The sequence below is a fragment of the Leucopleurus acutus genome (genome assembly GCF_964270905.1).
Source record: "Leucopleurus acutus genome assembly, chromosome: 20".
In the NCBI taxonomy this organism is placed as follows: domain Eukaryota; kingdom Metazoa; phylum Chordata; class Mammalia; order Artiodactyla; family Delphinidae; genus Leucopleurus; species Leucopleurus acutus.
The window spans coordinates 27,727,470-27,751,470 of NC_139162.1; the positions used below are offsets into that span (position 1 = coordinate 27,727,470).

General features: G+C 40.2%; 2 protein-coding genes across 2 annotated transcripts in view; one reads left to right on the top strand and one right to left on the bottom strand.

The window, feature by feature from the left end:
- RSPRY1 (ring finger and SPRY domain containing 1) overlaps positions 1-13,664 on the bottom strand; it is a 46,550-nt gene extending 32,886 nt beyond the window's left edge. The window contains exon 1 of the mRNA XM_082862758.1: positions 13,564-13,664. The gene's annotated coding sequence lies outside the window, so the exon portion shown is untranslated. The remainder of the gene's footprint in view (positions 1-13,563) is intronic.
- A 305-nt stretch (positions 13,665-13,969) lies between these two features.
- Positions 13,970-24,001, top strand: part of PSME3IP1 (proteasome activator subunit 3 interacting protein 1) — a 42,826-nt gene continuing 32,794 nt past the window's right edge. Inside the window, exon 1 of the mRNA XM_082861986.1 lies at positions 13,970-13,987. The gene's annotated coding sequence lies outside the window, so the exon portion shown is untranslated. The remainder of the gene's footprint in view (positions 13,988-24,001) is intronic.

The window sequence follows — 24,001 nt, forward strand, 5'->3', positions numbered from 1 at the left end:
AAATTTTAATATGTTTCAAATAAAAATATCTAATTACAGATGTTTGTCTGTATGGGGAAGGATGGCTACATGTATATGTATGGCTGAGTCGCTTTGCTGTACACCTGAAACTGTAACAATGTTGTTGATCTGCTATACTCCAATATAAAATAAAGTTTAAAAAAAGGACAGAAAAAAAAAGTTATGATACCAACGTGATAGCACCCACTTTATAACAAGAATAATAAAAGGATAGAGTGTTCTGTTTTTTTTTTTTTTTGCGGTACACGGGCCTCTCACTGTTGTGGCCTCTCCCGTTGCGGAGCACAGGCTCCGGACACGCAGGCTCAGCGGCCATGGCTCACGGGCCCAGCCGCTCCGTGGCACGTGGGATCTTCCCGGACCGGGGCACAAACCCGTGTCCCCTGCATCGGCAGGCGGACTCTCAACCACTGTGCCACCAGGGAAGCCCAGAGTGTTCTGTTTAAATTGCCCAAACTGCATAGATTTCCCATTTGGAGACACTCTTGAGAATTTACAGAAATCATACAAGTAGTTACAAAGTTTTTCTGTTATGTAAGCAAGACTCTGTTTTGGGGAAGGTAAATATATATCACAAGGTTACATTTTCACAATGATAAGTTTGTTGCACACAACTGCTACAAAGTTAAGAACAGGGATGCACCAATGATCTTTGTCTGAGCACCTCATATCAGGCACCAGGCTGGCACTGGGAGAATAAAGATGAACAAGATACAGTCCCCACCCTCCAGGAATTTGTGGATGGCCATTCTCATCCCACACAGCATGTTTATCATAAAAAAAAAAAAAAGCCTAATGATAGAGCCAGCTCTTCATTAAGCTGAGGAAATCTGGTTACATGTAAAAAGAAGTAAAGATTTGGAAGCAGGAGACTAACGTGGGGCTGGTAGCAAAAAGTAAAAAATCATGCTGAGACCTGAAGACTAGGACCCATAAGGACACAAACAGACACATAAGGATTAGAGACTGGTAGTCTCTACTCAACATTTGGCTATTTATAATTACATCCTCATATCTTGAGCACTGGCTCAGAAATAGACATAAATAAAATAATTTAGTGGGATCAGAAGCAAGAGAAAACTTATTTCTGTTATTTTGGACAGATCTGCAGTAAATTCTTTTAAATATTTGCCCAGTCTAATTACTGCTCATAGGGGAAAAATGGAAGGGAAAAAATATATATATAATATTTAATCTAATCTAATATGTAGAGAGGGGGAGGGACAGGGTAAGGGAGGGAGGGAAGAAGAGGAGAGAGGAGAGGCAATGGATAGACATTATCTCCCTCCAGACTACCAAGACAGCAATGGCTGAGCCAAGCAATATGACAGATGTTCCTGGTTCTCCCAACATAGTCAGGCTGTGTTCAAAATTTGGAGGTTGTACTTTAAAGGATGTGACTGAAGTATAGGTAGGAATATGATGCAGGGATTCAGCTGAAAATAACCTTTTAAAAGAGAACACAGTGGAAATTCCCTGGTGGTCTAGTGGTTAGGATTCGGCGCTTTCACTGCTGTGGCCCAGGTTCAATCCCTGGTCCGGGTTCAATCCCTGGTTGGGGGACTGAGATCCTGCAAGCCGTGTGGCACAGCCAAAAATAAATTAAAAATAAATAAATAAATGAAAGAGAACACATTCTAAAACAGCAAAGAGTGGAAGTAATACCATACCATTCCCATCACTGCAGGGGCCAGGGTATATAATTCCCTCCAGAGGGTAGATAACCAAGAGATTTCAATGCTTAAAAGGAGACAGAAATCAGAAATAACTCTTTTAAAGGGTCCTTGGTATAAATTTCTGTTGATCTTATAAATTATGCTGGTTTCTGAGAAAGACCAAAAAGCAACATTTAAGAAGTGATGCTTTGGAACTTCCCTGGTGGTACAGTGGATAAGACTCCGTGCTCCCAATGCAAGGGGCTCGGGTTCAATCTCTGGTCAGGGAACTAGATCCCACATGCATGCTGCAACTAAGAGTTCGCATGCCACAACTAAGGAGCCTGAGAGCTGCAACTAAGACCCAGCACAACCAAATAAAATTAAAAAAAAAAAAAGTGGTAAAATCTCAGACAGCAAACATTAGGTTAAAAAAAAAAAGTGATGCGTTGGCCCTTCTCACAAGAAAGTTCACAGAGGAGGCACTGCTAGAACAATTTGGATGACAGGAGGTAAGAATCCAAGGTTTCTGGCAGGCCTGCCACTGGGCAGTAGCTTAGCTAATGTCACTTCCTTGAAATCTTAAATTATTAGATTAAAATTTTTCATCCATTGATTTTTTAAAATTAATTTTTATTGGAGTAGAGTTGCTTTACAACATCCATTGATTTTTTTTTAACATCTTTATTGGAGTATAATTGCTTTACAATGGTGTTAGTTTCTGCTTTATAACAAAGTGAATCAGCTATACATATACATATATATCCCCCTATCTCCTCCCTCTTGCGTCTCCCTCCCACCCTCCCTATCCCACCTCTAGGTGGTTACAAAGCACTTAGCTGATCTCCCTGTGCTATGTGGCTGCTTCCCACTAGCTATTTTACATTTGGTGATTTTTAAAAAATAAAAAGTGAGAGGGAATTCGCTGGTGGTCCAGTGGCTAAGACTCTGTGCTTCCACTGCAGGGGGCACAGGTTCAATCTCTGGTCAGCGAACTAAGACCCCACATGCCGAAATGCGGCCCAAACAAGTAAACAAAACCAAAAAACATAAAAAGTGAATACATGTTCGTTTTAAGACCTAAATGCTGCAAAGGTCTTTTGCTCTTTTCTGAAAGGCTTTCTTCATAGCCCATTCCCTTCCTGGAGGTAACCCCTGCTAAAAGCTTCATGAATCTGTTTCCACACCTATTATTGTGTACTTACGAATTGGCTTTAAAAAAATTAATTAGAACATCACCATATTTTCTATGATTTGCTTTTCCTCCCTTAACATCTTTCTATACCAGTATATATAAAACGACCTCATTCCGTTTAAGGCTGTACAGAAATCCATACTCTGGATTAACATAGTTTCTTAACCAATAGTCTATAAACGTCTGTGGCTAAGCCAGCTAATACTTTGCAGATGGCAGAATGTAGTAGTCCAAGATTTGATACAAGGGAACTCTACTTGGGAATGAACGCTCTATCTTCTGGGGAGGTGCTCTCAATGTTATCAGAGCAGGAGGGAATTCCACTGGCTTCTCTAAAGCTCCAGAACCTTTCCATGCAATCAGTATGGAAGTTGGGATGGACATGACATGCAAACAGTAGATTCAATCCAACATGACACATTAAATTGGAGAAGGCATACCTGAGGAAGGGAGACAAATCAGGTAGTAAAAATATCGGCAATGATTTGAGGATGTCAAGGTGAGATCAAGTCTCAGAAAACAAAGCCCTGAAGGGGAGAGAACAGGGGATCCTAAAAAGTTACAGTTTAATGCTAACACTTGTAGAGCTATTTAGAATAACTAACAAGAAACAATGTTGGGAGTGATTGTGAGGAAAACAGTGGGTTAAAAATAAGTTTACAGACATTGAAAAACCAGTGGAAAAGTGTGAGTCATGATATATACATGATCTGTTAGGATACAACTAACTATCCATGTAAGGGGAATGAGATTCCTATCATAAGCCATATTTGAAAATTCCAAATGGATGAAATTTTTTAATTAAAAAATAAATACATAAGAAAGAAAGAAAGGAAGGAAGGAAGGAAGTTTGTTGGATCTCAAATTCTTTTTTTTTAAACATCTTTATTGGAGTATAATTGCTTTACAATGGTATGTTAGTTTCTGCTGTATAACAAAGTAAATCAGCTATATGTGTACATATATCCCCGTATCTCCTCCCTCTTGCATCTCCCTCCCACCCATCCCTATCCCACCCCTCTAGGTGGTCACAAGGCACCGAGCTGATCTCCCTGTGCTATGCAGCTGCTTCCCACTAGCTATCTATTTTACACTTGGTAGTGTATATATGTCCATGCCACTCTCTCACTTCGTCCCAGCTTACCCTTCCCCCCTCCCCGTGTCCTCATCAAATTCTTAAACTTTATTCTATCCAAATATTTTTGCTAAGGCTTATTTAAACTGAATGTAGAATAATTAAATCCATGCAGATTTCCATTTAGTATATTTCAAAGCAAATGGAAGATATCCAATAATACAGGTATTTCTAAAAATCTGACTAATTTGGAGGTGAGGAGAATTAAATGTAGTGGGGGTTTGTTTTGTTTTGTTTTTGTTTTTTTTCTATTTCCAAACTGAACTCAAGTATAGTTCAGGTCAATTTTTTCCAAAAGAGTCATTTTCCTTAAATGACCTAGAAAATGATGTCAACTACAAAATTTGTCAGAGAAGGAAATGGAGTAAAAAAATACAAGTATTTTCAATATTTTAAAACCAAAGACTCTTTTGTAAGGACTATCGGTAAAGACCAGGTATAAATAAGTTAATTAGGGGGGAGAAGCCAGGAGGCATTTCAAAGCAAAGACTATGAAACATACAAGGAAAAAATAAGAGCTGTTATCTTTAATTTTTTTCTGAAATGAGCATACAGAGTACTCTTGAGGGTTACAGCCAAAAGCAGGACAAATAAGTGAACAAAGTGTATGATCTTTCAGATTTATTCAGCACTAAAAAATGTATAGCTTTTCATCTGGAAATGGCTGTCACTTATGACACTTCTCAGAGACTAAATTGTGAATACCTTAGGCAAAAGACTGGGCAGTGAAGCTAAACAATTACACTTTAGACAGCTTCATCTTATCTCATTCCAAAAAGCATTATGTGGCCCACTTTCCAAAGACCATTGTTTTAAGACAGGAACATTCAATGTACAGATCTTGTACAGGATGCCAGAGGCCACATACAGTACAAGGGCACTGGCTTTGCAGTCACACAGTTTGGGCACAGGTCTCAGCCCTGCATATTTCCAAATATGCATTCTAATTATCCTGACTACTGACACACTTTAAAACATGGAGGGCTTCCCTGGTGACGCAGTGGTTAAGAATCCGCCTGCCAACGCAGGGGACATGGGTTCGAGCCCTGGTCCACGAAGATCCCACATGCCGCGGAGCAACTAAGCCTATGCACCACAACTACTAAAGCCTGTGCACCTAGAGCCTGAGCTCTGCAACAAGCACTGCAATGCGAAGCCCACGCACCACAATGAAGAGCAGCCCCCGCTCACCACAACTAGAGAAAGCCCGCACACAGTAACGAAGACCCAACACATGCAAAAATAAATAAATTAATTAATTAAAAAAACAAAACAAAAAACATGGAGATAGTAATAGTTCTTACACCTCATAGTAGTTCTATGAGGATTAAATGAAATAGTATGTGTAAAATACATGGCACAGTGCCCAACATGTAAAATGGATCCCAAAATGCAATATATTATAAAATGAGCAGGTAGCTAATCAGAAGTAACCAGATAACCTGGGAGGTGGGGGCTCTGGAATCAGATCTGTCTTAATTAAGAGCACTAAGATAACTAACAAACTCATCTTTTATAGAACTCATCTACCCTGTATTGAAATAATTATTACTTATCTATACTTTTAGACAAAGAACCTTGGAAAAGATTGTAGCTTAATAATCCCAAAGGTGATGGGCATTAGAGTCACTTAGGTACTTCTTAAAATCCAAATTCCTCGTTCTACTCCAAATAGCCAGCATCTGAATTTCTAGGATGTGGCCCAAGCAAGTGTTTCCTTAAAAGCTCCCCAGGTGATTCTGATGGTGGCCAGGTCTGGAAATCACTGTGCTATAGAACCCAACACAGAAACTGGCACCGTAGGCAGGACTTCCTGACTGAACGAAGGGACAAATTGAAACACTAAAGGGTGATTCTTCTGGGGTCTAAAAAGTTAATCTCCTTTTCCAGAAAAATGAACTGAGACTATCTTTGAACATAGTCTTTTGGTGAGGTTAGCCAAAATAACCATTAGGAAACAGTTACATCCATTAGTGATCATGTACAGTACATACTAACACAATGAAACAGCTCCCTGTATTTCCCACCACATCCATCCTATGAAGCATCATACTGGACCTAGACAGTACCCTGCTTATGGGTAATGTTATCCAAGGGTTGACAGACTGATGGAATGGAAAATGAGTACGACTAGAGATTATGTAAAGGCAACACATTTGTAATACCTATATACTTCACCTTAAGTTTGAAGACTACTTAGCATTAGATGGTCAAGTCAGTTTTGAAACCAAAAAAAAAAGCTAGTCGCATAATTTAAATATATACAATTATCAGATTTGCAGCTGTGGCAATCATCAACTGATTTCATGATAGTGATACCACTGGATGCCATTGCTTAGTAGAAATATTTTTCTTGGGCTTCCCAGGTGGCACAGTGGTTAAGAATCCACCTGCCAATGCAGGGGACAAGGGTTCGAGCCCTGGTCCACGAAGATACCACATGCTACAGAGTAACTAAGCTCGTGCGCCACAACTACTGAGCCTGCGTTCTAGAGCCCGCGAGCCACAACTACTGAAGCCTGGGCGCCTAGAGCCTGTGCTCCTCAACAAGAAGCCGCGCCCCGCAACGAAGAGTAGCCCCTGCTTGCCGCAACTAGAGAAAGCCTGCAGGCAGCAACGAAGACCCAACACAGCCAAAAATAATAAATAAATAAAAATAAATAAATTTATTTTAAAAAAAGAAATACTTTTCTTACCATCTAAATGGTAATGCTTTTTAAATCATTACACTGTTCATGACTATTTTGCTAAAAGGGCATAATTACAAACATTTCCTTTGCAAATCTACTTCTCTGAAGTGCAGTAATATTTATTTTTATACTCCCCCTTTGAAAAAAGAAAGTAAAGACTATTCTTTCCATTTCTATATCATTTATGATTTATTAATTTTACATTTTATATGTTTTAAAGCCGCTCTGAGAGGGGGAAAAAACAAACTTGGGCTCTCAGTAAATTTAGTGTTAAAGGAGTGAGGTCTGGTTCAAAAAACACAGACCTCTACCATCATAAACAGCTCACCACAGAGACATCTGCCAAATGGCCTAACCCTCTCTAACAAATGGTCCAGGAATCAATGATTCATCTCTTCAAGTATTTGCTTGCATTCAACCATAATACAGCTCAGTGACTTTAAGAATACTTTCTTTTCTCTGAAAATAAGACTTCAGGATTGTGCTGCCAAGACAGGAGAGGCTGGTTAAATGAATGACCACAGGAAGAAAAACCAAACTTTGGGCATAAAATTACTATTGCTGTCATCTTTACCTCATTGTTCCAAAACAGTGGATGCAGGACTTTTTTCCAATCCACCACCCAAAGGCTAAACTGTATAGCATGAACAATAACAATATATAATACACTGGAAATATTAATGATTTTCTCTCCTTAGAAAATGTTTTGGATTTTTCCCCTAAGACAGTGAATGCATTACAAGTGATAGCTTCTAGTGTTCACTATGCCCCTCGGACATTTTATTATGAAAAATTTCAAACATATAGCAAAGGTAAATTTTACAGTGAACACCTATATACCCAGCACCTAGATTCTACCATTTACATTTTACTATACTTGCTTTATCACATCTCTACACATCTCTATCCATCATCAATCCACCTATTTTTTTTGATGCATTTCAAAGGTATCAGTATACTTCCCCCTAAAAAATTCAGTACGCATATCACTAACTGGACTTCAATATGTTTTGAGGTTACATTTATATGTAATGAAATGTACAGGTCTTAAGCATGTATGTGCTGAACTTTGTCTAGTGCATATACCTGTATAACTCAAACCCTATCAAGATAGGGAAACTTACCCAGAAATATATTTGCTTTTAAAATATCCTGCAGGATGCCCCAATGACCACAATTTTCTTGTATTTAAATGGGGAAAACTTGGAGGGCAACAAGATTCTTTGGTAGCAAAGTAGATAAGAAAGGTGTATTGTATATCAAGAGTACACTTGCCAGTTGAAACAGAAACCACCTAAAGACATTTTAACAAGAGTATTTTTTGTCTCTAGACTCTAAGGTATCTGATATTCAGGGGAAAGGGAAGTGAAAGATTGTGAAATATTTGGTTGGAACTTCACTTTTCCCCCAAAAGGAAAGGCAGCTCTGATAAGATATTTTTACATGTCATCCAGGTGTCCAAAACTGTCTGCAGTGGCACTGGGCACTTGAGGTTTAAGTCACATAGAGTATTCTTATCCCCTGCATTGTAACCTTCAAGTTGTCTGGGAAAAGCACTGAATGATTCTGATATTTCTCTTATGCACTGAGGTTGGTTTAAGAAAGTACATCTTTGAGGTAAAAGTAGATAATTTTTCTGGTTGAACTGTTAGAGGAGTATTTATGGCTAGGACAGAATAAGGGATTTCCAGAAGCAAATAACAGTAAAAAAGAGAGGGAAAAAAAAAAAAAAGAGAGAAATGAATAATCCCTGTCTGGTCTCAAAGTTTGAAAAATTTGCCTTGGACCCAAAAAGGAAATGCTAAGAAAGAACTGAGGTAAGTGCTAATGATGGCTACCACACAGAGGAGAAAAACAAATGTAATACTCCATGCTGTTTGGGATTTTCACCTCCAGGAGACCAAACAACAGGAAATAATATAGATGTGTCATTCAAACACATACATGATTAACAAATCTGAAGGAAAAGGACTTTTCTGTTATAGGAAACTCTTTGCTATTAAGAAAAGCAAACAAAATGTGTAAACAGTATGAATAGCAACACTTTCCTTAATGAGATCCACTTAAAGTGGTGTCTGAAAACACTCAATTGCACTCTCAACTGTATACCTACCAGAACCTAACAGGTATTCAATAAGCATTTTAAGTGAGTTTATTCTAAAATCTGTAAAGGGGATATATGTATATGTATAACTGATTCAGTCTGTTATAAAGCAGAAACTAACACACTGTTGTAAAGCAATTATACTCCAATAAAAATGTTAAAAAAAATCTGTAAAAAAATATTTATCTCTTTGAGAAGCTGAGACAACATCACTCAATAAATATGAATCTAATGCTTATATGCCAGGCACAGAGCAAAGATGAAAAAAGGTCCCTCGTGCTCTTCTTAAAGGGATGAAGGACAGACAACACAGAGTGCCCAACCCATAATATAGCACCTGCCACAGAAGCCCATGCATATAGTGTCAGGTTCACTAGCAGGAGGCCTCTCGCTCCCCCATTCTTCCAGTGGAAAAGGAACTTAGTAACATTCAAGTATCTCCACAGGAGCAAGTTTTTAGGTGACTGTATAAATCAGCATTAGCAAAAGAGGAATGAAGGATTTATATTTGCACTGCAACACATTCATGTCTTAAATAAGCCAAAATATTGTTGGTACAAATATCCCTGACCACACAGTGAAAAGTTAACCGACAGTCCATAAATTAAATTGATAAAGATGAAGCTAACAGTAACTCTAATGAAAAATAAAGAGGAAACACGATGAAAAACCGAGATCAATTTGAGACAATACTGATGATGCATCCCAAATAAGCATCATCCCTTCCTGAATATTGTAGGAATCCCCATTCTGCATATGACATGTAAGAAGCTTTGCATTGGTGCCAAGTTTCCCATGACAGTACTTCCTGGGAGAAAAAGGTATTAGAGATAACAGTAAACTCTAATGTTGTGCTAGTTTTAGTTTATGAATATTATGTTTTAGTAATCCTTAATAATTTACTTGGCAGGTTATTAATAAGTAGCCTTTAGGCATAGGTAGGTATGAACAACTATGAAGCAATAAGAATTGAAAAAAAGGAGAGGGGCCAGGTAGGAGCCATACTTTGAGAATCATTGCATTAAAGGAGCACAGATGAGGAAACTTAATTCTTCAGGAGGTAGAAGGGGTAAGAAAAAAAAACTAACACTGAAACATTAAGCTGAGGTAATAATAAACCTGCCAAGTAAGGTATTTCAAAACCTTCTACTTGATGTATATATACATACATGAAATTATGCTTGGAAAGTATAATTTCAAGCAATAAGAAAGCTACATACAGGGTTCATTCCTTAACAAACTTAAGGAGTGCATCAATCCTTTGCTGTCTCAAATGCATTCTTAGTTTATAAAAGCTTAGAGAGGGAGAAAGGGGAATATTCTCTAAGAGCTTATCACTATTTATTAGATAACTTTATCTCATTTAGCCTTGTATATATCATAGTTATCTACAGTTAAACATGCTTTTACATACTGAACCAGCAAGCATTCCCTTTTGGAATGGACACTGAGAGTAAAATATAACAAATATGTACTTTTTTTCTAATCATAAAGGTTGGCAAGAAAACTATATCAAAAGCCAACTTATTGAACAGATAAACCAAAGGGCACATATTCACTTTTTTGCATTCCTAAAAGTTGTGAAAGTCTCCTCTTAAGCTGGTGGCCCAAGTTATGGCATTTACTACTTCATAACTGTTCTGTTCTTTAATTTTCTAACTTGCATACCAGGAAAAAACTATCCAAATTCAATGGTAAATGCCTTGAAAAATGCCCAAACATTTGAAGAGAAGCTAAATAGATACTTTACTACCCACCCTTCCCCGGCCATAACTCTTTTGAAATAGATTACCGTTGTTCTACCGTGGTTCCTGTCTGTGATGCCTAATGACTTTTCACTTACTTTTGCAACCCTGTGACGGTCACATCCTACTTTACAAGAATCCCACCACAAACCAGAAAATTTCCAATTTAAAGTAGCGTAATAGTGAGACTTCCCTGGTGGTGCAGTGGTTAAGAATCCACCTGCGGATGCAGGGGACACAGGTTTGATCCCTGGTCCGGGAAGATCCCACATGCCGCGGAGCAACTAAGCCTGCGTGCCACAACTACTGAGCCTGTGCTCTAGAGCCCGCGTGCCACAACTACTGAAGCCCGCGTGCCTAGAGCCTGTGCTCCACAGCAAGAGAAGCCACCTCAATGAGAAGCCCACACCCTGCAACAAAGAGTAGCCCCCGCTTGCCGCAATTAAGAGAGAAAAGACTGCACGCAGCAACGAAAACCCAACACAGCCAAAGAAAACATATTAATTTAAAAAAACAGTAGCGTGATAGTGATTACCATCTCAAGAATTCCTAATAATTTTCAAACTATATGGGTACTAGATTGTCCAAGAGAGTTGTATTTTAAAGAATGCAAAATGACTTCTCATTTCATTATAACAAATTACTTCATTATTAGGAAAAGCATAGGCAATTCCTGATAGACTGAATTAAGCTCATGAGTTGAAACAGACTGTAATAAATTCACTTTAGGAACACACAATGATTTTTTTTTTATTATACTCTTGCCAAAACATACTTCAAAGTTGTTGTTTTCCCCTATTCACTACAGAATAACATACTACTACATAAAATGCTAAGTTTTTATTTTCTCTTGATTCTTGGCCAATTTACTAACTGGAAAGTTATTTTGCTGACAAAGCAGAAAAAGTCCACATAGAGTATGCTGGAACACTTCCTACAGTCAGTAACGTAAAAATAATCATGGAGCACAGAAATAATGAAAACAGCAAAAGCAGGACACAGACCTTAAGCAGTAGGTCTGGACGACATGTACCCTGGGAACCAGAAAGCTCACAAAATCACCACAGTGATTTTTTCAAAAAAGACTTATGGAACATAAGATTAGAAAAACAGGAAGTTCAAGTCGGCTTTTTGTTTTTAAAAAAAAAAAACTTCAAAAATCACAAATTACTAAATATTTGTTAAACCAGCTCTAACAAATGCAACTAAACAAAAATTAGGAAAATGTCAGACATGGCCACAGTACGTATACCCTCACAGAGGGAGCTATAAGGCAAGATGTTACCCCAGGAAATGCAAACTATATATGGTGAAAAGTAGAAAAAACCACTGTGGAAGAGAAATATAAAAGCAATAGCTAATGCGCCTCATAATCTATAGTTTGGGGCTACTACAGGAAGGCATAGTATTCATGGAAAAAAGAGGAGGTCTCATTTATAAAATCACAACTGAGGGAGGAAACATGATATTCACTACCTGTAGACATCCAAAGGCCACAAATACATATATATGGGGAAAGGGGAGGTAGTTTACAATATTGAGATCAAATTACCTACAAGAAAATTTCAGCTGTCAGAAAAAAAAATTCCCGAAGGAAAAGATTATATCATAGGGCTATCTTCTGCCAGTACCATCAGAAGTTCAAAGTAAATTAAAACTCTGGGAGCAAAACTGGAAATCCCTCTACCCCCATCTAAGCAGGGGTTGAAATCATGGGTTTAAAATTATATGACCTACAAAGCTGTAAACCTTGAAGCTTTCGGTACAATATGACTTCCAGCACTCCATAGGTGATCAACAAGTGTATTAAATGCTAATCCCTTACATCTACATACTGCTTTACAGTTTAGAAAGTGCCTTCACTTTCATTTCTCAACAGCAACCCCTTCGATGGTAGAATCACAATACTTTACTTCCACACAGCTTGTAGTCTGTAAAGTACTTTCACACACTGTGTTATTTTACAGAAGAGACCCAAGGAGGTTAAGGAGGAGGAGATGGTAGGTAAGGGGCCTGGACAACCAAGGGACTCTATTCAGTCAGTTAAATAGACACTTCTAACCTTTAGAAGTTCAAAGTACAACACTCCAGGGGGAGCAACCTCATTCAGACAGCTATACAGGATAGAACGCCAGAGTCTCAGTGGACCATTTCTGCCTCTACCTCCGCCCCCAAAGACAGGGAAACTGAGGTAGCAGGTAGAACAAAAGCCTGATCTAGAGTCACGCAGGGCGTGTTGGTGGGACGGACTTCCCCCACTCCACCTGCACTATACCCAGAAGCGACTGAATCCTGTGTTTGAGAGGAAAACGCTTGCCATTCCCGCTTCCCTCTCACTATTCCCCACCCAGGCTTTCCTATGGATGGTATTCTCTTCCCGGAATCGCGCAGCAAATCCCCTCTCTCCAGGCCCTTACCCATTTGTCACCTGGGGCCTCCGAGGTAGAACCCGCTAGCTCTGGCTCCCAACTCCTAGCCTCTCTCTCTGAGGCGTCTCTTGACCCTAAGGCACGTCTAAGCTTCCCCGGCTATGGTCTACCTCCCACTCGTGCCACCTAAACCTCAAACTCCACAAAAGGAAACCCTCCCCAAGCGTCCTCCCACCTACCTCCTCCACCCTGGGCACCCCTGAGGAGCACTCCTAAATATCAGCAGCCTCCCAGGAGCTACCTGCTTCTCACCTGGGCCCCTTTAGCCGCGGCCTCCTCAGAAAGGCGATCCCCAACAACCTCCTCGGTCAAGAACCCCCTAAAGGGGGAACACCCTCTTCCAGAAACCTCTCCGAGCGTCTTCAGCACGGGCCTCGCTGGAGGACCTCTGGGCTGTTTCCTGGGCTCTGCCCAACGCCACCCCCTCCCAGGCCCCTTCTCGGAACCTCCCCCAGCCCCAGTCCGGTCTCTCCGCCGCAGACTCGGGCGGCTGTTCCCCTCCCTCACGGACGTCTCCAGCCCTGGGATTCCCCCCGCTCCGCGTCCCCAGGGGCTTCCCGGAGCAGCGTGACTGGGCTGCGGCACTGACTTTCTCCAGCTCCCGGGCCCACCCGAGGGAGGAGGCGGCGGCGGCGACGGCGCAACTCCTTTGTGACAGGTCCGAGAGATCGGTAAAGATGGACGCGAGGCCAAGGCGCTGCCATTACGTGCTGGGCCCACCCCCGCTTCGTACCGCCCAGGCCCTCCCTCAGTCCCCTAGGAAACGCCCCTTCCTCGGTGGCAATCCCTCTTCCTGAAAGCCAATCAGCTTTCAGGTAATACGTCACGTGACATCACCGCTCGGCCCGCCCCCCTGGAGGGAGCTGGCCAATCCCCTTGCTGACGTGTGAATGGCCCAATCAAGTCTCTCCCGCTAGCTTTCTAAGGACCGGATTTCCATCTGTCTCCTGCGGAGGAGGAGAGGTGCGGATTGGGTTACGCTGCCGGAAGGGGGGCGGAGCTCTGTTGTGGCGGTGAGGAAAAGGAAGCTCGGCGGGGTCGAAAGAAATATAAAAGCAAAGACTGTTTTCGTTCTTTCTTTCTGTTTTTACTTTCTTTCTGTTTCTTTTTCCTGAAGAGCGAGCGGCCCTTGCGGTGGCGTTTTGGGGTGGGCGCCGCCGAGGTGAGGGGGTCTCGCCTCCCGCACGCTGGTAGGTGAGTGCGGCCTGGGCCCTGGCCAGGCAGCGAGACCTGGGCTCCGGCTTCCTCGCTCCGGAGGTGAGGGGCTGCGTTTGATGGGAGGTTTAGGGCCAGGTCTGCCCTCAGTCCGCTCTCTCGCCCAGTGTTCTGAGTAACCGGGGACTGGGGCTTGCGGGGCCCAGCCTGAGGGAAGCCGAGGGAGCCCGCGGGAATGCCTTCAGGTCCTGTGGAGGAGGATGCCGTCCCTTTCAAGGGGTCCTGGGACTTTGGGCCTCTAGTCGGCTCCCCTCTACCTTTTCTGTCAGGTGGGGCCACCCAGGCTCGAGGTGAGGAGCGGGCTCTATCCCAAACGTCTTGGAACGGCTCCAGGCTACTCGGGAGATGTGGGGGGTGCCTGGTTGGAAATGATTGAGTCACAGAATTAGTGCAGGAGGAGAAACATTTATTATGTACCATGTACCAGTAGATGTGCTCAGTGCGTTTTCTTCTAATGGAAAACAAACCGGTGTGCTCGTTTTGCAGAAAACTTAGGAAACTAAGACCGCGCGGGTTGAAGCGTCTTGTTTGAGAGTTGCTGGCCCAGGTGAATGTCAGTGCGCATGGCGGGAAAGGGGGAGTGCGCGTTCAGAGCACCGGTTCTTTAGTAGAAAACAAGAGCTTCTGCGGCCCTTTTAAAATGCATATTCTCGGACCCCACCCTAGACAGTCGGACTGCGGTGTTGGGTGGGACCCAGGAAGCCAAGTGCGGGTCTGGTGGTCAGAATTCCCAATGACCTATTGTGTACCAGCTGTTGGGTAAGATTTGTTGATAATTCATTCAGCTGTGCGCCTTATTGCTTTGTTAACAAGGACCGCGTTAAATGGTTTGGAAGGCACTGCTTTTGAAACACTTGAGAGGAATTAGTGTGTAGGCCCCTTTTTGATAACAAGCAATTGAGCTGAGGTAAAGGCAGCTTGTACAGTCTTTCAAATAGAGCTCGAGGTTAACAATTTGTAAGGGTCTGAAAGCAGAGGCTACCCAATTATCTTTCTCACCTGAGGTCTTGGTGCCTCAGGTGAGAAATTCTTCGTGGTTGTAAGAAAGGAAGAATTATGTCAATACCATTTACTTGGTTAACAGTGTTTAGCTTCTAAGAATCTTGCTGTTTTGGTTAGAATCAAGCTGCTGCTTCAGAAATTGAAAACCACGTATCTGGTAAATGAAGTAATTTAAGTGCATGGTTTAGCCATAGACTCAGTTGTGTGTAATTGTGTCTTCGTGGCAGCTAAATTAAACAATTTCAGTGTGCTCTGTTGATCACCTTTTGTACATGCTTTGTCTTAATTCTCAAATATGATCTGTGTCACTTTTTACTATAGGATGTGTTTTACAGATTATTTTGTCCTTGTCTTTGGTTTTCTGCATTTTCATTATGATGTATGCAACTATGGATTTGTTTTTGTTCAGTTTGGTGTTTATTACACTTACTAATTTGTGGATTGGTGTCTTTCATTAGTTCTGTAAAATTCTCAGCCATTTTATATTCATGTATTGCTTCTGCCCCGTTGTTTATCTTCCTTCTTTATTGATTTAACATAGACCTTTTCACTCTCTTCTTTATGCCTCTTACTCTTTTTATTTTTCTATACTATATTCTGGATAATTTCTTCTTTATTAATTCTTTCATAGGTTACTTCTAACCTGTTACTAAACTCATCTGTTGCAATCTTAAATTCAGTTATTGCATGTTTTAGTTACTGAAGTTTTATTTTTTTTTTTCCTTTTCAAATGTGCCATGCCACTGTCTTACAGTTTCTTATTCTCTGCTATTAATTTTGAGGCTTGGTTTTTATTTCTTTAAACATGGTAAGCATAGTTGTTTTGTAATCTATATGTGTTAATTCCTTTGGGAATGTGAATTTCCTTTGAGTCTGTTTCTGTTACCCATTATTCTTGCTTTTTTTCTTACCAGTTCACCTTTACCTTCATGGGGTACCAGATTAAGATGGAGAAAGAGGTGTTGGTTATCAGACTCCGCACACCCTGGTGGGCTCCCTGCTTTTGAGTTTTGCTTCGCAAGGGCACCAAAACAGTAACTTTCAATTTTCAAGATCAGAGAAATCCTTGGGATGAAAACCAGTTTGAATATTGGACTTAATCTGGTTTTTACCTTGTCTTGGGTTTTTGGCCAAGTTCTTTACCATCTTGTTAGCTTTTCTATTTGTTTAAAAATTATTTTAAAAAATTCTTCCAGTTTTACTAATCATAGAGGTAGGGGATTGGTCTCAATTACCTAGCCCACTATTTCTGGAAATGAAGGCCCCCTTTGATTTTGATTTTAGAGTGTGAAATATGTCATTTCAGGCAAACTTGAGTTAAAGATTATTTTTCTTAATATATGTAAAACTTCCACCACTTTTCACTGTGCAGTGTCATAGCTGCAAAATTAAGCTTCCCCTGTGCTTTTTTCCTAGTCTTCCTTATCTAACTTCCATTCTCTGAGAGCATTTAACCTCATTCTGTACTTCCTTAAATTGCTCATGTACCAACCTTCTTTTATTGAGTGCAAGTTCCTCACTTGCTAAAAAGTAGTGCCAGTTTACTACCTAGCACTGTGCCTTGCACATAATAGGTTCCCTGTAAAGATTTACTTCAAAAATACAGTTGAAGGAGTTAGTGGGCCTTGTATGATTGGTGTAATGTAAAACCTTTTTTTTTCTTTTTTAAATTTGGCCTTAGGAGATACATAAAGCCTGGAGGGTGGGGGTGGGAAGGAGTATGATTTAGTGTGGGTTAGGTTCCAGAGTTAGCCCAGATTGTAAAATAGTGTGTAATCAAAGCTATCCTCGAAAAACTTTTAGGGAGGCACCATGTTGGATGTAGGTATACCAGTGCAGCAAAATTCCAGCATGGCCAGATTTTCCTCCGGCTTTGAAACAGATGCTGTTTTTCTTCCTTTGAGTCCCAGATGAAGTAGTTGGTTTGCATTTAGGAATCACAATGTGTAAAAAAAATATAACTAATACTAGAATCACACATAGTGAGGGAAGTGTTTACACTCTGAGAGGCACACATGAATTGCGGAGCTGAGAATCAGCTAAGGGAACCAATATTTAAGTTCTCTCTTTTTTTCTTCCAGTGGATATAGATGAATTCAGGGTAAATGCACATATGATATTTTGTTCTTGTGCTGTGGAAAGATAAATGTATATTTAGGTTTTTTTTAAACTTTTAACTTCATGTGTTTTTTAGATGCCTAGACAACCAGAAGTTTACTTCAAATTGCTCTTTATAGTAAACATTCTAAATATGAATTACACTGCTTATGGTGTACCCTCATTTTGAGATTCTTTTGTCTCCTTTGCTAGTGGAGTAGGTTAAATAAGCCTCAGTGTTAGAAGAGTGACTAAGGATTACTTTGTCTAATAATAAGTGCTGACAAAGTGTTCTCTGTTAGTAGTTGTCATTCTCTGAAGTTTTATTTATTTATTTATTTATTTTTGGCTGAGTTGGGTCTTCGTTGCTGCCTGTGGGCTTTCTCTAGTTGCGGTGAGTGGGGGCTACTCTTGGTTGCGGTGCGCGGGCTTCTCATTGCTGTGGCTTCTCTGGTTGCAGAGCACGGGCTTTAGGCACGCAGGCTTCAGTAGTTGTGGCACGTGGGCTTAGTTGCTCCGTGGCATGTGGGATCTTCCCAGACCAGGGATAGAACCGTGTCCCCTGCCTTGGCAGGCGGATTCTTAACCACTGCGCCACCAGGGAAGTCCCTGAAGTTTTATAATACAGGGAAAGTTGGCTTGATCTAAACTGCTGTAGCTTGGTAGAAGTGTCTCCTGGCCAGAAAGCAGTCTTTATTTGGAATATTTTTGAGTTTGCCAGATGGCAAATTCCTCTTAGTTGCTGTCCTGCATTTTGAAATCCCGTGTGACTTGAACATCAGGATAAAAATTTTGGAAGAGCAGTACTTAAATATATTTACTGACAGAAAGAAAGTGGATAGGCCTATCGTTTTTGCTCCCCAAAGGGAAGCCTTAGAACACTGTAACACAGAGATCTGATCCTCCCTGGTGTATTTTTACACGTACAGTGTATCTAATGTTAGAAATTAGGAGGGTATGGTGGCTAGTGATGTAAACACTTAGGTAGTCTGCCATCACAAAATTCAGTTCCATAGGAAACCAGATCTCATTAATTTGTATCATGGCACGAGCTAAATGGAATAATTTTCAGGTCAGCAATGGCAATTATTTTGGGAGCAGCAATGTAAGTTTTGTTTTTTAAAACTTGTATAGCATGGTATGTATGAGTCCATTCTGTCCCACCAACCTGGAAATTAAATACTACAGTCTCCAGTACAAATACAGTAGTGCAGTGTTTAACATTTACTTCAGCTTGAAATATAAGAACTTTGTTTCTTTGGCTGTCAAGCAAATTTGAAAACTCTTTGCATCAGTTTGAAACTTTTAAGTTGGGACAAAGTGATTTTGGCATGGTTTTGGTTTTCCATGAATTCCCTATTTGAAGAACTTAAATAATCCTTTTAAAAATAATGTAATGTTTAATTTGATAATTAAACTTGAGTCACCATGCAGAAAAGCTATGTGAGTAAAGGAAAGTTGGCAGCATTTATTCTTTCTAAAATTAAACACAGTAAGGACAAAATAAGCATTCTCAATGTAAATCCTCTTCATCCCTAAATGAATTTTTATAATTAGATCCCCGGACCCCTGGGCTTTTGTTTGTTTGTGTTTTGTTTTAAATTATTTTAGCAAACAAAAGAGGAAAATAAGAGACTTGTGAAAATTTAGATAGGCTGTAGGAATTTGAAATAGACACTTTAATTTCTGGTTTCTCTGTCTACTTCCAGAAGAAGGTAAGTTGTGGGTACTCATCACCTTTCTAATGCAGAATAAACAGTCAGTGAATGTTGGACTCTTCAGAGAAAAATGCTTTGTGTGGGAAATATTTATTGCTTAGTGTGAGAGCATTTTTTTAGTCAGTTGTAATTAAAGGAAAGTAGCAAGAGTTGTTTTTTTTTTAAAAATAAATTATTTATTTTTGGCTGCGTTGGTTCGTCATCGCTGCGCACGGGCTTTCTGTAGTTGCAACGAGCAGGGGCTACTCTTCCTTGCGGTGCACGGGCTTCTCATTGTGGTGGCTTCTCTTGTTGAGGAGCACGGGCTCTAGGCACACGGGCTTCAGTAGTTGTGGCACGTGGGCTCAGTAGTTGTGGCTCGTGGGCTCTAGAATGCAGGCTGAGTAGTTGTGGTGTATGGACTTAGTTGCTTCGTGGCATGTGGGATCTTCCCAGATAAGGGCCCAAACCCATGTCCCCTGCATCGGCAGGCAGATTCTTAACCACTGCACCACCAGGGAAGTCCCACAAGAGTTATTCTTAAAGAAGACGTCAGTTATCTAATATAGTAACGTGATGTAATCTTTGGTCTTGTGTTTCCTATTGCACAAGTTGTATAGTGTTTGAATAGAATTCCCTATGGGACAAAGACGCTTTGGTGAATATTTGTTTAATGACTACCATTTTCTATAATTTACATTGGACAGTATCTAAGAATATTCATGTGAGAGCATTCCTCCCTGCTCAAATTCTTCAAATCCTCTCCATGGTTGGTTTATTCAATAAGTATGTCTTTATATTTCATGTATGGCAGACACTGTGCTAATAAGCACTGTGAGTAAAAAGAGCTGTTGGAATAGTCATAAATGGTAAAACACAATGGGTAAGTGCTATAGTAGAGTAGTAAATAGCTGGAATAGGGGCCAGAGGAGAAACAGGGAGACTAATGGAATGCTCTTGCAGTAGTTTATGCAAGATGAGGCCCTGAAAAGAAGAGATTAGAAAGGAAAGGACTCTTAAAGGAGAGGATGAATTAGAAAGAGATCATTATGAGGTAGAAATAACAGAACTTAGAGACTGGTGGCATGTAAGGGAAAAAGGAAAAAGGAGTCTAGATATATGCCCAGGTTTTCAGCCTGGGAAACTTGATTGATCCATATTTGTGCCCTTCATTACTGCCTCCTACCTGTACTGTTCACTTTGGTAATTCATTACATACACTATTGGTATTAACTAGTGCAAGAGTACTAACTCTTAAAAGTTTATTTTCTTTATCACCCCATAGAATTTGGCACAGTGCTGGACACAGTTCAGCATTCAGCACAATGTTGAGTTTATTTAAATTGAATTAATAATAAAACAGTAAAAGAGAGAACCACAGTAAAGGGGAAATATAGAATTACCAAATATGTATACATGTACATTTTCCCTAATTTCTGTTGTGGTCCCTTTCCCACTTCACATATCATGGTTGTTTATGTCACTGATTTATTTCTCCTGCACTCCTTGAGTGCAGACAGTATTTCTCTCACTCCCATAACCAGAGCTTAGCATAACACTTTGTAGTAATGGCAAACCTTTCAAAGCATTTTTAAGCAGGTGCCAAACACTGTGCTAAGTGCTTTACATGAATTCTCTTGTTATCCTCACAAAAGCTTTATAAGTTGTGCAGTACTATTTTAATCCCCATTGGTGAGTGCAATCTGTGGATTGGGAAACTAAGGCTCAGAGGAATTAAGTGACTTGTCCAGGATCATACAACTTGTAAGTGGCAGAACCGAGGTCTCTTGATCTCAGAGTCTATAGTCTTCATCATTACCTGTATCATTACCTCTTGTAAGGAGACTGCAACAGAAGGTATTTGTTATATATTGGTTGAATTAGATTAGGTTGTAGTGAAAGGTGTCTTGAAGTTAAGCTGACTTCTTGGCAATATTTATTGACAGTGAAGTTTTGAATTCTGAAAAGACAATATTTCTGGAGAAGAAATATTCTGAATATTATCCAGAATACTCAGGAGTATGACCACTTATTCATGAATATTTTCTGTACTTTAACCTCTCCTAATATAAAAATTAATTAGCCAGAGGGCCACTGGTGACATTGAAGGCAAGAAGGGAACAACAGTAGTTGAAGTGCCAGGAAATGAGGACCTACAGAAGATGTGCAAATTGAAGAAAGAGACGGATAAAGCAGTCTATGGTTTAGTCTTGGCCCTTTTAAACTCACAGAAATTTATTATAATTAGGTGTGTCCATCTAGTTTTATTTTGGGAATGAGGGAATGTCAGGATTATATTAGCTTTAAAGAATAGAGTTTTGGACTTCCCTGGTGGCGCAGTGGTTAAGAACCCGCCTGCCAATGCAGGGGACACCGGTTTGAGCCCTGGTCTGGGAAGATCCCACATGCCACGGAGCAGCTAAGCCTGTGCGCCACAACTATTGAGCCTGTGCTCTGGAGCCCACAAGCTACTAACTAACTAAATAAATTTATTTAAAAAACGAAATAAAGAACAGATTTTTTACAAGTGTTCATTAGTTTTTACTGTGTGAGTGTTTTCTCAGGAAGTCAACCCTTTGAGAGAAGTAGAGTTTCTCTGTCAAATTCTAAATCCATTGTCTTTAAATTTCCTTTTTTTGATGTGTTTCTGCCTTGTTTTCATTTTCATTAGCCAACGGTGATCCTTGATTTTGTCCTTATTTATGAAAGATGGGGAAATAGCACAGGCTAAACTCTTTGGGTAGAAATTGAATTCTAACACTTTTAAAAAAAATCTCTTTATTTATTTATTTATTGGTTGCGTTGGGTCTTTGTTGCTGTGCGCAGGCTTTCTTTAGTTGCGGTGAGCAGGGGCTACTCTTTGTTGAGGTGCGCGGGCTTCTCATTGCAGTGGCTTCTCTTGTTGTAGAGCACGGGCTCTAGGCGTGAGGACTTCAGTAGTTGTGGCATTTGGGCTCAGTAGTTATGGCACACGGACTTAGTTGCTCCATGGCAGGTGGGATCTTCCCGAACCAGGGATCGGACCCTTCTTTTTCCAAAAAGTTCTTCTTTTTCCAAAAAGTTCTTCTTTTTCCAAAAAGTCAACAGGCTATGAAAATTAAATGGTTTTACTTCCTTAATTTTACATTATAAGAATAATCTTAAGAGTCTCTGAATTCTTATTTAGATTGAAGCATGTAAGATTCTAGGTTTTTATTTTGGCCTTTTAGAAGAGTTCTTTCAGTATTAATATTTTCATTTTTTAAGTGTAACGAGAGTGAAGAGATGCATTTAGTGGCATACCAGTTGCGTTACCATATCCTAAAATTTATTTACCAGGTTTAAATCATATGCAATTCGTTAAGTTCACTGCTTTGAGACACTTTTTTCTCTATTTTATAAGATTAAAGGAACTAGAAATGTTTGACTTAGAAAAGCGACAAATTAGGAGGAAAATGGGAGTTGTCTTCAAACAACTGCAGCATTGTCATGTTGAGAAAGGGATTTGGCTCCTTTTGTGTAGTCCCAGTGGATTGAACCTGTGTGTGGAATTTATAGGGAGACAGATTTCAGTTCAGTTTAAGGAAGAACTATCCTACCAGTCAGATCTGCTCAGAGAGAGTCAGCTGCCTGGAAGGGAGTACAGTTTTAAAGTATGGGTTGGATGAAAATCTCCTGGGTATGGATGGTGGGTTCTGCTGTCAGATGGAGAATTGTTTGAGGTGGACTATAAGGACCCGTTGCACTCTGAATTATTTACCAGGAAATAAGGGTGAGAGGACAGCCAATTTAGGGTGAGAAAGGAGAGCTACAGCTAAGAAAGGGGACATTGAGGGCCCAATATGTCTCTCCCATCCATTAGAGTTCTACATAGTTGATGTTTTCTCTGCCAGAGAGATTTAAGAAAATGTTGGCTCTTGTTCCGTAAGAGGTCATTATGCAGAACTTGAGGAATTTTTGTCATGGTCACAGAGACAGAACAATTCTGTCTGTAATGCTAAATCAAATGCTAAGTAATGCTAAATCAAAAGTGTCCAGGTTGTGGGCTTTAGGTGGGAACAACAGCTTCTGTCAATTGATTTGGTTTTCTTTCTAGTAAATTTAAAAATTTTCTCATTGTTGTTTCGTTGAACTAAACTTCAACAGTAGGATTTAGGCAGAGACTATTCTTTTGTTCTGCATGTTTGGATTTATTTTCTCAGTTTCCATTTTCGTCTTTACTAGAGAAAAATGTTTCATGAACATTCTCAGCACTGGAATTTGATGTAGGAAGAAAGCTGAAATTGACATGTCCTTCTTCTCAAGGAGGATCCCTGGTTTCTGGGAAGGGGTATGGTGAAGTGGGTAAGAGTATGAATTTTTGCTCTCAGGCCTGGATTTGATTCTCAGCTCCACCATTCACCACCTTTATCACCTTAGACAAGTGACCTAACTTCTCTGGGCCTAAAGTGCGTAAAATGGTTGAGGTCATTGTGGGAATGAGAAAAAAGAAGGATGGAGGATAGAATCTTAAGTGGGGCAGGTTTGGAGTTTACAGGGAGGAAGGTCAGGAAGAGATGAAAGAGGAGTCATTTTAGTAGAGTACAGAGGACATGGAACCTGAAGTGGGGAGATCTGGATTCTTCTAGTCTTACTTTCTCCACTTGTGGTCTGTGTGCCTCTAGGCATATCACTTCTCTGCTGAACGGACTAGATTCATCTCTAAGGCTCCTTGAATATCCGAGTTTCTCCTTTTGGAATCTACTTGGAAATAAAAACAGGTGAATCAAGGTGGTGTAATATCCCTGAAACAGGAATTTCGAGAAGGAACAATGTCAGGGTGCCCAGGAGGCCAATTTGTCTATATTAGAGGGACAGAGACAAATCTGGAATGTAAGATTTACTGTGGCATATCATGAGAATTATTCCAGGTCCTCTGCTGAGTTTGTAGATAACATAGATGTTGATAAAACTACTTGATACATTAGGAAAATGTAATCATGTGCTTTCATCAATGACCTGTAAATTAAACTGCTTGAGGATTTCTCAGTTCAAGGT